This window comes from Danio aesculapii, chromosome 11 (genome assembly GCF_903798145.1).
Source record: "Danio aesculapii chromosome 11, fDanAes4.1, whole genome shotgun sequence".
NCBI lineage: Eukaryota > Metazoa > Chordata > Actinopteri > Cypriniformes > Danionidae > Danio > Danio aesculapii.
Window position 1 is genome coordinate 23,935,521 of NC_079445.1, and position 15,748 is coordinate 23,951,268.

General features: G+C 34.7%; 1 protein-coding gene across 11 annotated transcripts in view; it reads left to right on the forward strand.

Moving 5' to 3' along the window:
• The window catches only part of nfasca (neurofascin homolog (chicken) a), a 167,250-nt gene that overhangs the window by 73,381 nt on the left and 78,121 nt on the right, over window positions 1-15,748 (forward strand). For all 11 annotated transcript variants that reach the window (XM_056467938.1, XM_056467944.1, XM_056467945.1 and 8 more), the window contains exon 2: window positions 7,395-7,453. The gene's annotated coding sequence lies outside the window, so the exon portion shown is untranslated. The remainder of the gene's footprint in view (window positions 1-7,394; window positions 7,454-15,748) is intronic.

The window sequence follows — 15,748 nt, forward strand, 5'->3', positions numbered from 1 at the left end:
CAAACCAATGGTTTAGTGGACAGTATAGGCAGGTATACAGTTTATGAGTTTATGACTTGCTGAAACCCACTTCCAAATGCTCTCTGATGCACACCGTTCAGAAGTTTAGTTCTATGGCCTCTGTCAAACAGAATGTGTATTTGGTGTTGAGAGGCACCTTTTAAAAATATTTTCTGCTTGCAGTGAGTCTATTGGCATTTTGTGCACAGTTTTGTTTTACCCACCTGCTTAAATCACCTGTTTTGCCTCACATTTTTATCGAAGCACTCACAAATCGAGGGGAATGAATGGAGAGGAGGGCCTTCTGATGTGGCAATCCGTGGGCCAGAATTGATAGCAAAATCAACAGCTCTTCTGTGACTAATAGTGACCCAATACTGACCCATTTTTATGTGACTTAATGGGTTATTTTACCCAATTATTTTATTTGGTAACACTTTATAATCGTTTTATCTCAACAGCTGTATTTCTAAACTGCTTTTTTGCTGAGAATTTTGTAAAAAATTTGCAGATTTATGCAGAATTATTTTAGGAGTATCATAACTAAAAACTTAATATATGAAATCAAAATAATATATTTTTAACTTTAATGTTTACAATGCAAATCCAATGAGACCCACTTATTTGGTAACAAAGAAAGTCTTTATAATAAATCTACTAAAAGACAGAAATTTTTACTTTACTAACTGAATTGTAAATAAATCAAATGAACATTTTAATATTACTATTATTGTATCACAATAATATTAGTGAAATTAATTTTAAAACTGAATAAAAATGTCGGAGCCAATGGTGTAGTGGTTAGTGCGTCGACACATGCACCCAGGTGCTCACGGCGACACGAGTTTGATTCCCGCCTCGAGGTCCTGTGCCGATCCTTCCCCTCTCTCTGCTCCCCACACTTTCCTGTCAATACTTTACTGTCCTATACATTAAAGGTGAAAAACCCTGAAAAAAATTATAATAAAATATATATATAAAAATATAAATTTACACAAGTGAAAACACAGACTCAATGATGGGCTAAAAATCTATGGAAATTTGCGGATTTCTGCATGCAGATTCCATGTTTGCCTACTAATGTCTAGTTAATGTAGTTAATGCTTAACAAATGATGAAATCACTCTTTTCTAATGCTTAATAAATGATTCATAGTGTGTAGTTATTATAAAATGTTACTGAAAATTGGCGGTTCATTCTGCGGTGGCGACCCCAGATTAATAAATGGAGTACTGAATGGATGTTACTGAAAATTATTTTATTAATTACTCACTATCATAATGATATTCCATTCCTTTGTTATTTCAGATGAAATCCAAGAGCTCTCTCATCCTCCATTTATAGCAATGGTTCTGAGATGTTCAAAGTGCAGAAAAGTAGCCAAAAAGTTTGGCAAAGCATTCCATGTCTTCAGTTGTTCAACTGTAATCATATGAAGCTCCACGAACACTCTTGTGCTCAAAAATAACTGTAAAAATGACATTGTTTGCCAGTGTCATTACAGGGTGCATGTTTACTACTAGATCCTATAGCAAATACACCCTGATCCGAGGTGCAAGACATTGGCAAACAAATGGTTTCTTGGAGCACAAAGTTTCGTATGATTACAGGTAAACTATTGAAGTCATATGGATTGTTTTGCCAAAATGTTTCGCTCCTTTTCTGGGCATCTCAAGACCATTGCTGTCTGTGGAGAGTCAGGGAGCTCTCAGATTTCTATCTAAAATAACTTCCTTTGTGTTTCAAAGATGAACGAAGATCTTGTTACAACAAGTGGGTAAGTAATTAATAACAGAGTTTTAATTATTGGGTGAACTAAATCTTTAAATATGCAAATCTAGTCTTACATATCACGTTATAGCACATGACATTCATTCCTTGCTTTAAAAAATATATGTATAAAAAATATATTGGGTTAAATATTGGTATAATTTAACAGTAAACTCACTTCACCAAGCACCAGTGCCTCAAAGGTGTCATTTTCCAGGTTTTTTCTGGTCTAAATTATTCTTGGATTTACATCAGGTAAAAACTGACAGCAGTAAGTGGGAGGAAGAGGTGGAGGAGGAAGAGTTTCGGCTCTAATCAGGAAGAGGCGGGATTGATTTATCGTTCCCCTTAGGGCTATAGATGCGCCTCTTCATCCCTCCCCCGTCTTCTTCCCGCTCTCCATCAAACTGCTCCTCATTCTGCTCTTCCGTGGTCCCCCTTTTCTCAGTCTCCTCCCTCTCATCTCTCTGCCGCCCCCCATCCATGCCTCTGTTCTCTCCATCCTCTCTCCTGGTAGAACTAGGTCATTCTGCAACACTGAACCATCGCTCCTGCCAACCATAAGAGCCGCACACTCATCTGTCCTCTCTGTCTTACCTTAACTGTAGTCTTTTATGTGTGTATCTAGCTCATTTGTCTGTTTTTTTATCCTTATTAGGTTTGGTTAGAGTGTGTGCATGTCCTTAAGTCAACTTTGAAGATAGGATTTTTAGTATGTTGACGTTGCATTTTCTTGTAAAACCACTGCCTATCTAACTGACCCATTATTGCTTTGATTTTTCTGACTGTGGGCTGGTTCTCTAGGTGGTTTTCAGGGTGTACTTCTATTTGAGTTTGTTGCTATACAGTTGCTTGGATGTTCTTGGGATAATTATACATTTGATGGTTTGAATGGTTGCCATGTGGTTGCTAGGATGTTCTGACTGTTTTTTAGCTTGTCTTGCTGGTTCAAGGATCTTGTTGTGCATTTAGGGTTCTAGAGGTTGTCAGGATGTTCCACCTGTTTTTGAGGTTGTTGTTTTGCAGTTGCTAGGATGATTTTGGTGTTGCTGTAATACATCTAGAGACCAGTACCTGTCCGTGGATCTATTGGTACCTGGCCACACTAGAAATAATGAAGTATTTCCGTTTTATTTATTATCTGACTCTGAACGATCTTTTATTTTGAAAAATCCTTTATTTTGAAAAATGACTGTATTCTCTTGGTTACATCCCAGTCACTTGAGTGCCCAATTCTGACCCAAAAGCAGCAAAATGAGTAAGAAACAAACATCTTTGGAAAGTTTCTTTGCCAAGGGGAAAAGGCCCTGCGAAGGACCCACGAAGTGCCAAGGAATGGATCCGCATTTGTCATCAAATCAGATGAATCCAGCATGTCTGTGCAAGAATAAGATCAACTGCTGGAGATCACAAATGACTGCAGCCTTTCAGAGGCAGTTCGCATATCGCGTCCTTTATAGAGTTCGTGCAAGTTTGTTATTTCCATTGGAGGTGCGTGGCTTGCATGCTCGCGCCTTCCAGGTGCACACAGTTAATTGAATGCAAACACAGAACACCCAAACACTGCAGTGCTTTGTAATTTCTCCATAAATAAAACTTGTTAAATGATTAATTATGGCCTAGCAACCTACAAACCACCACAAACCACCACAAATCCCCCCAGCCCCTGTTATAAAATTGTCTAGCATTGACTGGTCCGCCGTGGTAAAAAAGATCAAGAGTTCTGGCAGATGCAAGAGTTTGATGCAATCCAAGACCTGTGGAGAAATTATGCCAAGGTATCCATAATCCTGGACCAGGCTGTATCCTGAGCTGATGCTGTGGTGTCATGGAGGAATGGAGTGCATGAGACTGATTCCAGATAGACCACAGTGACAAACAGGTCCCCGCATGCATCCTGTGGGCTAGCCTTACCACTCAGTGTGATCTACTCACACCTGCAGTTCTCCACGATGGACGTCCAGCTTCTCCGGCGGCTAGACTTCAGCTCCACGCAGGAAGTTTGGCTAGAAGAATAATGGTCTTGCCCAACTGAGCCTGGTTTCTCTCTATAGGTTTTTTCCCCTTCACTTTGTCAATTGGTGAAGTTTTTTTTTTTCCTCGCCACTGTTGCCACTGGTTTGCTCTGATCGGGACTTGTGGAGCTGTGCATCGATGGATTTGCTCTTCAGTGTTTGAACTTTCAGCAGTGAAATTTAAACCACACTGAAATGAACTAAACTGAACTTCATCTCTGAAATCTGGACTGTACTAGAATTTTGTTAAGCTGCTTGGACACGATCTACATTGTAAAACTGCTATATAAAAAAATAAATTGAAATGAATGTTTAGTGGTTGCTAGGGTGTGCTTGTCATTTTTGAACTTATTGCTTTTCCAGTTACTAGGATTTTTGTTGGTGTTCTGTGGGTTTTTGAATGTTGCTAGGTATTTTTGGGGGGAGCTTTTTGCTGTGCAGTTGCTAGGATGTTCTTGGGGTTGTTTACACTTGGTGTTCTCGATAGTTGCTGGGATGAGTGGTTGATAGTGGTTGACTTTTTTCACTGTTTCTGAGCTTCTTACTAGGCAGTTGTTAATATGATTTTGTGGTTGTTATGCCTTTGTTGTTTTGAGGGTTGCTAGGGTGTTCTAATGTTTTTTGAGCTTGTTGCTCAGCAGTTGCTAGAATGTTCTCACAGTTGTTAAACAATTGGATTTCAGAGGGGTTGGAAGGATGTTTTAATATAATATTTAGCTCATTACTGAACAGCTTCTAGGATGCTTTTGAAATTGTTATAGAGTTGGTGTCCTGGAGGTGGTTGCTAGGATGTTGTTATTGTTTTCAATGCATGTGTTGGGATACATTTAGTGTTCTAGGGTTGTCTTGATGTTTCTGAGCTTGTTTCTACTCAGTTGCTAGGATGTTCTTGGGGTAGTTGTACTGGTGTTGTTCTGGAAGGTTTCTAGGTGGTTGTTAGGGTAATCTTTTTTTTTGTTGTTGAGCGTGTTACTATTTATTTATTGAGTGTTCTGGGAATGTCTAATGTAGTGTTTTTGAGGGTTGCCCTGATGTTGCTTGGGTATTCTGACTGTTTTTGCTAGGTGGTTGCTAGGATGTTTTGCAGAGAGATTTGTTTGAAGGGTGTCCTCAATTATCCTCAAGTCAACCTGGCCATCTGTGTGGCCTGTTATTTCTATGGCCTTGTGACCTGTAAAGGCTAATAAGATCCGGTAATGGATGGTGTTAGAGGTCGGACAGGAAGAGTATTCTGTAAGGAGCAGATGTTACTGGACAATTTTTGGGGGACAAACAGACAATAGATGTAAAACTAAAGAAGCATGTAAACATTGCGCTTAAAGGGGAGGCAAGAAAAACCTTTTGCGCCCTCCTGGGAAGAGCTCTAGTGAAGTGTGAGCAAGAGGCTGTGTGTGTGTGTTTGCGTGACTGGACTGGTTGTCTGGTTGTCAACAAGAACAAAGGTTCATACCACCTTCCTCAATGCTTTTGTAGGTTGCCTTTGGTTTGAAGTGTCGTGTCTGTTCTTCATGTCAGAACTTTCAATTTTTTTCACATAAAAGCACTCAGTGTTTATTTATCATTTTAGATCTGACTGCTCTGAAAGGTCACATTAGGTCTTGTTAGCCAACACACCGACTACATTTACATGGACACCAATAATTCGATTTTAATGTGATTAAGACAATACTCTGATTAAGAGTCTACTATGTAAACAGCGATTTTTTTTTTTTTGATTAGCTTAATCAGATCAAGGTCATAATCAAACAAAAGAGAAATTGAAATAGGACGTTTGGTGTATGCCGATTTTAGTCGCATTATCGAAGTGCAGTACAGGCATGTAAACACCTTAATCGAACTATTACCGTCATGTAGGACTTTTCGCCGCGTTTTGATAGTCCACACACACACGTTTGTTTGACACTCTACCCAGTTAGTGCAGACCACAGACACCTGCATCGTGAAATGCGAAGGTTTTTTTTTTTCCATTCATCATGCGGTATGAACTTCCAATAAAACAACACTTCCAGCAGTTCATAGTTGCATCCAATATCTCGATTGTCACGGAGGGTGTGCATGAAATGTTCGTGAATGAAAGTGAAAGTGCCAAACTGCAGTTAAAGTTGACAAATTAAAAATAAAATACCCGAAATTGCATGAAACTCCAGAGGAAATGCGAACAGCGTGGTGAGGCAATGACGTTAATCAAATTATGTGCTATAACATGTAAAACGGGATTATGAAAGCAACATTCAAAAAGCAACTCATGTAAACCCCTTAGTATTATTATTCTCTTAATTAAAGCAAATAATTCGATTACTGATGTCCATGTAAACGTAATCAATGTGACTGTTAACTTAAAAGGTTAGTTCCCTGAACTCTAGACCTTTTATCTGCTGATAATAAAGGAACAACACACACCTGGCCATGGAACAGCTTAGAAGCCAATTGTCCAATTACTTTTGGACCCTTAACAAGTGGGAGGCACATATGCAAACTGTTGTAATTTCTACACCGTTCACTTGATTTGGCTGTAAATATCCTCAAATTAAAGCTGACAGTCTGCAGTTAAAGCACATCCTGATTCATTTTAAATCCATTTTGTTAGTGTATAGAGCCAATGTTAGAATTGTGTTGATGTCCCAATATTTATGGATCTAACTTTATATTGGTTATCAGCTTCCAATTATCAAAAGTTTAGTTTAAACAAAATGTATTCATTTTTTCCCTTTTTAAAAATGTATTACTGTCAGTGACGACACATTGATCATTTCAAGATGGCCAATGTGTCTAGAAAGGTTGAATATGAAATCTACTGTGTGTGTGTGTAGATCTATTGGTAAATAGGATGTACTACATAAAGTAAAAGTACCCTCTCTGATATTCTATGAAGTATAACTGTCTTATGACCTTGACTCAATATAAATCGAGATTATTAACCATTTTTTATTTTCTATCAGGCAGAAACGTACTAAGTACACCTCTCCTCAGCCATTAATGTGATGCATCATTCATACTCATAGCACAAATGGGGTTACGAATAGCATTTGGAGTTAGGTCAAGTTGTGTGAAGCAAAAAAAAGCAACAACATTGTCAACATTTCAGAACTGTGCTACTAGGAAATGTAATGGACACAGACAAGCTGTCCCCAAGTCGCACACATCTTGTATGTCTTGAGTAAACTGGCGCTGAGTATTTCATGTATGTTCTCCTACTCAGCATCTGTAATGTCCGTAGAGATCAATCTGTGCCACTAGAGAGTGAGACGTCAGCAGGATTCACTCTAGACATCTATCAGCACTTCATCCATCGCTCTGTATTAGTCACATCTCTCTTGCCCGCTTATTTCAGTTTCATTTTTATTTCTGCTTTACTTTCTTTCTCAATATAGTGCAGTGTTGAAGTGCCTTGTAGTGCCTCTGTTTGACAGATGTCGAGATTTCATGCCTTTGAGGTCATGGTTACATTTATGGCTACTCAAGTACTCAGTCATTTGAGCTGGTGATTTGATAAGGTCATTTGTGATGGTTTGATAAGGTTAGATCAATAATAATAAATGACAAAGGTGAACAATTTTAAAATGTTTGTTTGGAAATTGTTATATCCCTGTTTTTTTTGTGTCTTTACAGGTCTTACAAGTCTCTTCCATCATCACCATTGAAACTGGTCAGATTTCCAAAACTTTTGTGTAAGTAAATCTTTATTATGTTGTTGTTTTGCAGCTGTTTTATTTTATTATTTATTTTGTAATTGCTTATTTTAAAGCGTTTTTTGTTAATTACAATAGATAATATTACACTTATATAATAATAATTATCATAATAATAAAAGTAATAATAATAATAATACAATTAATTTTCATTATACATTATTTATTTCTATATTGTTTATGATTAATGTGCTGATTAATTTGCAGATTTTTAATTTAATTTAATTTAATTTTATTTTATTTTATTTTATTTAGCTTATTCCAGTGCATTTTTAAATTAATTATGATAAATAATATTTATTATGCATTATTTATTTATTAATTTATTATATTGTTTATGATTAATGTGCAGATTGATTTGTGTTCTGTTTAATTTAATTTAATTTAATTTTATTTTATTTTATTTTATTTTATTTTATTTTATTTTATTTTATTTTATTTTATTTTATTTTATTTTATTTTATTTTATTTTATTTTGCTTATTCCAGTGCATTTTTAAATTAATTATAATAGATAATATTTATTATGCATTATTTATTTATTTATTATATTGTTTATGATTAATGTGCAGATTGATTTGTGTTCTATTTTATTTTATTTTATTTTATATTTGCTTATTCCAATAAGTTTTGTTTTATTAATTATAAGAGATAATATTTATTATACATTATTTATTTTATATTGTTTATGCTTATTATGTTGATTAGTTTGTGTTCTGTTTAATTTAATTTTATTTTATTTTTGCTTATTCCAATAAGTTTTGTTTTAATTAATTATAATGCATAATATTAAATGTATATAATAATAATATACATATTTTTTATTATAGATGATTTGTATCTATTGGTGGTCATTGATCATTATACAAAATATTGCTGATACTGATCAGAATGGAGCATTTCAGAGAGTGATTTTGTAACTGCAACATTTATTTACTTTTTTTGGTTTATTTATTTTGTACATATTATTTGTATATTTATCTACAGTATATTTGATTGCAGAATGATTAATTAGTTAGTTAGTCAGTTAATTGAGTTATCCCAAATGTATTATGTTATAATATCCATCTGCATTTACACATTGCCCCTGTGTTCCTACATGCATATTATCACAAATCAACATATTATAGTATCTGAGGGCGTTTTTAAGTACAGAAAATTTCCTTCATGCCCTCAGGTAAAATGAGTTATATTTTTGACGTCTGTTGAAAGTGGAGTGTTAAACTTGCATATGGTGTGTGTAAGTGACAGCTGTAGGGGCTTGTAGTCGGGCCTCCTAAGACACTGTGCCAGTGCTGAAGGGGGTCCGGCGAGGGTGAGAGGGGCGTCTGGGGCACAGAGAGGCACAACTCCGCTGAGGGTAATTGGCTGTGATGGGCATGAGAGTATTTATAGAGCGGGAGTGTGTGTGTGTGTGTTTGGATGTGAAGACTGCCTGGGGCAATACTACCATCATTACACGAGGGACATGATGAGAGAGAGAGAGATGAAACACTAAATTGCTGGACCTTCAACCTACAGTGACACCAAGGACATTATTCTTCACTGTGCCATTTAGGGTTTTCTCGTTCATGTTTAAGCTGCTTTAATGGTCATTGGTCAATGGTCATAAACCTTTAGATTGCACTTTAAGCTGAATACTAGTATCTTGCAAAATAACTATAAAAATATGATATACCGTTATCATGGCAAAGACAAAAGAAATTAATTAATAAAATGATCATTTATTTGAATAATTGAGTTTCAAGTGCGGTGAAAAAAATCTTCTCTACTTTAAAAAGCACTCGAGAAATATTTAAAAAAAGAATTAATAATTTTGACTGCAATTTAACTGTATCTTTCTACGTTATTGGTTTTACATTAGTTGCTTTATTGGTTTCACAGTAAATTATTCTGCACCAAAGCTAAAACTGGAACTACTCTAACAAAATAACTTAAGATTATGGTGCATAAATTAGGACACCCCAATGAGTGTGTTAGGAGAAAGCATGAAATTATATGGTAATTCGTTTAAATCAAGCAAAATTTGTGTAATATGGAAATAATAATGTAATATTATGTAATAAAACATGAAGAGTTAAATAAATATACTGCACATTAATACATACAATAAATGAGGTTATATTAGTTAATGTCAGTTAATGTATTTACTGATTGTACAGACAATGAACAATACATTATTACAGTTTATTCAATTCATCATTGTTAACATTAGTTAATAAAAATAAAGTTGCTGATTGTTAAATCATGTTAACCTACAGTGCATTAACTATTGTTAACAGAAAAGAATTTGGAATTTAATAATCCATAAGTAAAGGTTGAGTATGAGTAATAAATTCTGTACAAATGCTGTTTATAATCAGTTCATGTTGGTAAATACATTAACTAATGAAACCTTATTGTAAAGTGTGACTAGCGGACTTACCTTGAATTAACTGATGTTGGATATATTTGGATTCAGAACAGCAGATTGCACAAAACTGTTAATAAAAGCTGATTTGATTGGCTGTTTTACGGTTAGCTCACATATAAGTACCACTTACATATAATATAATATATAATATATATATATTTTGATTTTGATTTGGCAGAAAGTACCTGCACCCTTTTTATTTGATTATATTTTCCAGAAAACGAAAAGTCTTGGATGTAGTGTTGTCATGAAGTGCAACTACTACCAAATGTGTGTCTTTTGTCACTGAGTGTGGTTTTCCAGTGGTTGCTGTTGCCTTCCTGCATTAATAAGCTGTGATAACTGTCAGCATTTCTGAGTCAAGAGTCCAGCACTCGCCTGCTCTGATGGAGCTCAAGTGGGTTTCAGGACTATTATGTTTTTAATCACTGTTTCAGTTCTACACGGAAGCCCATCTCACCTCAGAAAACCATTTGGGTAAAAGCATGGTTATTCGTTTTTTCTACAGTATTTTTCTTTTCTTTTTTGTGGTTGTTGAGGAAAGGATATTAACTTAATTAGGTGTTAAAAAGGTGTTAACATAATTAAATGTGAGAGTTAAATAATGAAAATAATTTAACTAAGGACTTGATTTAACAGGATCTTGATGTGATTTGACAAATCTTTTTCTGTCCAAAAATGGGGTTCAAAATGAACCAATAATGACAAGAACATTTAGACTCATAAATATTCCATGGACATCATTTTGACTCATATCTTTTCTTAATTATTTAGTGGTCTTTGTCTTGTGGATACTTAAAAGAAAAACTACAGATTTCAGTGTTTTTGCAGGGATGTCATTTTTGTCCAACATTTAAGGGTACAAAAAACTCAATTTTTCAAGAACTATTTTTGAAGGAGACATAAATAGTACACCTAAAGCCGTTCTAATATTAGTTTAACAGGGAGATACCATGTCATTATCCTCCTCTTTTTATCTCTGGTTCATGGAAAATTGAACAAACAATTTTTTTCAAGCTTTTATGTTCGTGCCACAACAGAAATCATGTCCATTGTAGACATTACTATCTGTCAGGATGATTATTGCTAACACAGTAGACTCATCGTACTATAAATACATTGGCACCATCTGTATTAAAAAGAAAATAATCACTTTATTTAATGTTTAAGTGATTACTATTAACTCTGTTGTTCTTGATGGACTCATGTGTGTATTTTGCCCAGTTTGTGCTATTTTGAACACTTACACAATTATTTAAAGTATAATTTTTTTATTTATTTATGATATACAGAATGGCTTTTAATAAAAGATTTAAGGTGGAATTTAATTTTTAAAATATTTACGTATAATTTAAAGTTTTAATTTAAATAGTTTCTTACTTAGTTTAATTATAATTTTCAGTAGATTTTCAATATCTTTTATGTGCTTTTGTCACTTTTATTATTCAATTAGCCACTGAGGTAAACTTTTCATTTTTCCACCTACTGCTTTATTATAATTATGAAATAGTTTTATTTTTTATGCTTTTAAATAACTTAAAAATGAGGAATGAAAGAAGGGGATTTATCATAAATATCCAAATAATCATGTGAAGTGCTAGTAACCAGCAAGGAACAGTAAATGAGAAGGTCCTGGATGCTGTTTTTGGTTTTTCTGTGATTAGTAGCGTGAGGTGAAGCTGATTTACTGACATGGATAGAAGTCATTTTGTCATAGAGCCCATTTAGTTCTTAGTATTAAATGCCTCAATTCATTGATCCAATCACAAGTGATCAGCCAAGTCACATTGCTGTTCCCAGTCTTTTTTTAATTTCATCACACTTCTTCATCACACATTCAGTATGGCTGCATGATTGGAAAAAAACTGATATTGCGATATTTTGTTTTTCTGTGATATATATTGCAGTTTTGATATAGTTTTACAAGATGACTTGAGTACCTCTACTTAAAAAGTTATTTATAATTTTAGGGGAGTGCATCTGCATAAAATAAACAAAATTATACAAAAGCATAACAACAGGAGTTTAACAGCGTTGCGGTTCAGAAATGCAGTAATCAAATGTAAATGAACATTGTATAGTCTTCATTGTATAAATAATTAAACAAGTAATCTTTCTTAAAGCGGTAAACTTTAGAATTTCTTGTGCCCAAATGGTTTAAATTTGCTTGAAATCTTACACTCACAGGGCTTAAAAATACATTAAAATGAAAGACACTATTAGATCCTATTAGATTAGGTCAAGTTTTATTAATCCCAACATCTCATTGCAGATCCTGCAATGTGACTATTGCAGATTTGCACATTGCAATATCAATGCTGAAACAATATATTGTGCAGCTCTAGCGTTCAGTGCATTTCATGTGTACTATTGCATGAACATCACAACAATCACATTTTCAATAACTGAAGCGGACAGATATGGACAAGCTGAAAATGTTTTGGACCATGTCATATTTAGCATTGTTCATTTGTGATTAGATTGACTGAAAGAGGCCATTAAACTTATTTAGTACACTATTTTTATCTTTTGGTTTTATTATGCTTAAGTCAACAATTGTCTAACTACTAAATAACCTGCTAGTTAATCATTTTATTTACTCTTTATAGCTATTTTTAATCTCATCTATCATGACTGTGTTGTTGAATTATACACAGTGAATGAATGTTGGTTATCTACTCATTGAGTGACTAAAGCATGTCTTGTCTGGCTTTAGGCAGTAAGTGAACCTTTTTCCACCCCGTCTAGGATGTGTGCCATGAATCCTCCCTTCAGATTGCTGGGGTTCACTGAGGAAGGCTTTGACACATGCTATTAGCCCACATGCTTTTCTATAATCTCAATATACTACAACTCACCGAGCACTTCATCAGATGTATCTAAACCTCTATCAGAATCAACTGAAACTTTTTTTTTCCATAATTTGGATTAGATTATTTACTTTACTGACTGGACATATGCCTATATTCAATAATTCAATATATAGTTTATAATAATTAATATTATAATAATTCAATATATAATTTTATTATCTTGCCTAATAACTAATAATGCCCAATAACTAGTGTTGTGTATCGTTTGGGGATATTTTCTCAAAAATGTAGTAAGCAATCACTACATCTTTCTTGTATTTTGTTTGGGGTTATTATACACTGTGTTTGTGGTCCTTTAAGCTAATCAAAATTCGCTGCTTACATAGTAGACTCATAATCAGAGTATTGTTTTAATCATATTAAATCAGAGTATTTGGTGTCTATGTAAACGTACTAAGTGTAAGTGTCAGATAATGTTGCAAGCTATCAAAGACAGTGCATCCTGTGCCTTTAAGTTGATTCCCAGTGCCCTCAAATGTTTCATTCGACTTGTTTCCCCCCTTACGCAATGTTTGTAAAGCATCTGCTTCACGTTGGTGTTTCAATATATAACCATTGTTTAGAACAGGGGTTTTCAACCTTTTCAACCTAAATATATAGCTTAACTGATTCATTTGTGATGGCTGAGTCTGTTTCTGGGAGGACAACATGGTTGGATTCCCGACACAACTAACCGTAAATTATCTTCCACTGTCAATAAGTGTGAGCCATACAGTAGCATACTTGCTTTTGATGTAGGCTACATACATACAGAAATTGCTGCTTCGCAAAGCCAAGTTCGCAGAGCCCTGATGGTGCGGTTGAGTCGAAGTTCGAACATTATTGACTACGTTTACATGGACACCAATACTTTAACAGATTTTTAATACAATTAAGACAATACTTTGATCAAGAGTCACCATGTAAACAGTCATTTTTGATTACCTAAATACGACTAAAATATTGAAGTAAACACTGCAATCAAACTATTACCGTCATGTAGAACTTTTCACTACATTTTCCGACAAGATCCACACAAGCGGCTGTCAGTAAAGGATCACAGACACGCACATCGCGAAATGCTGAAGTTTTTCTTCTTTCCATTCGGCGTGTGGTATTAAATTCCATAACACTCTTCCACCAGTCCTTACTGCTGTAAACGTAAATGTCCATGTAAACGTAGTCAGTAGTGTCTTCAAAGTTAGTGAAAGATCCAGAAGGGCATCCTGCTGATTTGATTCAGAAGGGTGCTTTTTTTGCCAGACGGCTCACCGATTTTACTTTCATTCATCGTCATTCATTTTAAAAACTACTCAGTGCATTTTATTTGTATACGTATGAGTATACTTGAACGCATTAAGTCTACAGGTGCCTGATAGTTAGATGTGGAGCTAACATTAATCAGATTCACTATAGTGAACACATAAAAATCGTCATCAAATTTTGATGTGTGTTGAAGAAGGCAGTCGCTCACTGGATGCGCTGTACTTAGCACGTCGCTAAGAACAAGAACAAATGCTTAACATCGACGACAGTTCCGTATTCCTCAAAGTTGTTTAGAATTAAATGTTTAGAAATTGTGGGACACAACGCGCACCTACTGTACAGTACGTGTGTCTTTGATGTATCCCTTGTTGTCTCTTATGTCCTTGTCACAGCACCGGTGGCACCAAAATTAGGCACCGAAATTCATATGCTGATTTGGTGCATACTGGTTACAGAGGTACCATATTGGCACCGGGTTTCATTATCCAACTCTACTAATAATGCATTAAAAGCATTTTATTAAATGCAGTTAATACCTATGTGAATAACTTGTAATTAATATATTAACTGTAACAGATCTGGCTTATTCTCACTGCTTATTTCAATCTATTGACTAACATTTGCTAATGATATTTTATTGTAAAGTGCATCTATAGTAGTTTATCATTCTTTTTCAATTAAATTTAGTATACACTTTTTTTTTTACTCTGAACATACAAATATAATAAAGCAATACACTAATATACACTGTGAAAAATGCAGAGCTCCACACAACTCATTCATGTTTTCCCAACACAAATTGATTAAGTTAACTTAACAAATGTAAGTGGATTGAACATAAAACAATTAAGTTGTCCCAAGCAAATCTCAATAATTGTGTTGTTTCAGCTCATTTTAAATAAGTAGTTTGAACAAGCAGGAAAAAAATGAGTGTACCTGTTAAATTAACGTTTTTTTGCAGCTTAAGTCAAAATTGTGGTAAGACCATATAATGTGATGAAAGCTCCCCAATTACTCGCAACAATAAACTATGCTACCGCCATAAGCCGAGTACTGACATTCAACATATTTGGATATTCTTAGCTTGCCAAAGAAATCCTACTGGAGTTTAATCTAAAAGCCTTGTGTGCTATGTAAATGTGTATTTGTAAGCATATGCATCAGACCTACATATTGATACATCGCAAGTTATTTTATATTGAGACCAAAGCAGTGATGGACTTAAAATGTTTCTATAATTTTGCTTATGCGATTCCCAATAGCTTAAGAGATTCTGGCTCTTTGAAAGAGTTTGAGTGAGAAATGAAAGGATGCTGGTGTCCCTGGGCTGACGGTGACCTCTCTGGCAGATTGGTGTTGGCGTAAGCCCATCTTCTCTCCGGGCCTCAGACTGTCTCTCTTTCTAACCACCTGGACTCTGTTATGACGGGTTTGATGGTCAGGATGAAGGACATTTTTGAGATCACTACATCTCTCTTGTATATTGTACTACTGTCCAACTTTGCCTCTTCACATTAATGTACAGTACGTATAACAAGGCATTTAATCTAGTGAACATTCTAGTGCCTATTACATGCTACTTGGCTATAGATACTAGTTTCCATTAAGTACTAGAACGTACAGTATTCATTAGCCTTTATTATGGTGATCCTTGTGTTGTGGCATTTAGGAAACCAAATGACACAACGACTGGTGCTAAAAGACCAATGCTTTATCATGTTTGAAAATAACATACAACAACAAA